Genomic DNA, 1036 nt, shown 5'->3' with positions numbered 1-1036 from the left:
CTAGGAGGGGTTTCAGTGATTCTTTTACTCAGTTGGCCCACTTGTGCTTCCAAATTTCTAATGGAGGACCTTATTTCATTCATGAAACTCACAGTGGCCTTAGATAGATCAGAGACTAAATTTGCTAAATTAGAGGTATTTTGTTTAGAGTTCTCTGTCTGTTGCTGAGTGGATGATGGAAAAGGTTTACTATTGTTAAACCTATTTCTTCCACTATTATTAAAGCCTTGTTGAGGCTTTTGTTGATCCTTCCATGAGAGATTTGGGTGATTTCTCCATGAGGGATTATAAGTGTTTTCATATGGTTCACCCATGTAATTCACCTCTGCTATTGCAGAGTTTTCAGGATCATAAGCTTCTTCTTCAGAAGATGCCTCTTGAGTACTGTTGGATGCAGCTTGCATTCCATTCAGACTCTGAGAAATCATATTGACTTGCTGAGTCAATATTTTGTTCTGAGCCAATATGGAATTCAGAGTATCAATTTCAATAACTCCCTTCTTCTAAGGCATCCCATTACTCACAGGATTCCTCTCAGAAGTGTACATGAACTGGTTATTAGCAACCATGTCAATGAGTTCTTGAGATTCTGCAAACGTTTTCTTTAGGTGAATGGATCCACCTGCAGAAGTATCCAATGACATCTTAGCTAATTCAGACAGACCATCATAGAATATATCCAGGATGGTCCATTCTGAAAGCATGTCAGAAGGACACTTTTTGGTCAGTTGCTTGTATCTCTCCCAAGCTTCATAGAGGGATTCACCTTCTTTCTATCTGAAGGTTTGAACATCCACTCTAAGCTTACTCAGCTTTTGAGGAGGAAAGAACTTGGCTAAGAAAGCCTTGACCAGCTTATCCCAAGAGTTCAGGCTATCTTTGGGTTGAGAGTCCAACCACACTCTAGCTCTGTCTCTTACAGCAAACGGGAAAAGCATGAGCCTGTAGACTTCAGGATCTACTCCATTAGTCTTAACAGTATCACAGATCTGCAAGAATTCAGTTAAGAACTGAAAAGGATCTTCAGATGGAAGTC

General features: G+C 40.0%; 1 non-coding gene across 1 annotated transcript; it reads left to right on the top strand.

The window, feature by feature from the left end:
- Positions 1 to 698: 698 nt before the first annotated feature.
- On the top strand, positions 699 to 806 carry LOC148574975 (small nucleolar RNA R71). Its single transcript, XR_015906280.1, has one exon. It is a non-coding gene; the product is annotated as a small nucleolar RNA R71 (small nucleolar RNA).
- Positions 807 to 1036: the final 230 nt, after the last annotated feature.

The sequence above is a fragment of the Arachis ipaensis genome, chromosome B2 (assembly GCF_059453495.1).
Source record: "Arachis ipaensis isolate K30076 ecotype BB chromosome B2, ASM5945349v1, whole genome shotgun sequence".
In the NCBI taxonomy this organism is placed as follows: Eukaryota; Viridiplantae; Streptophyta; class Magnoliopsida; order Fabales; family Fabaceae; genus Arachis; species Arachis ipaensis.
This window is presented reverse-complemented; position numbering and strand designations above follow the sequence as displayed.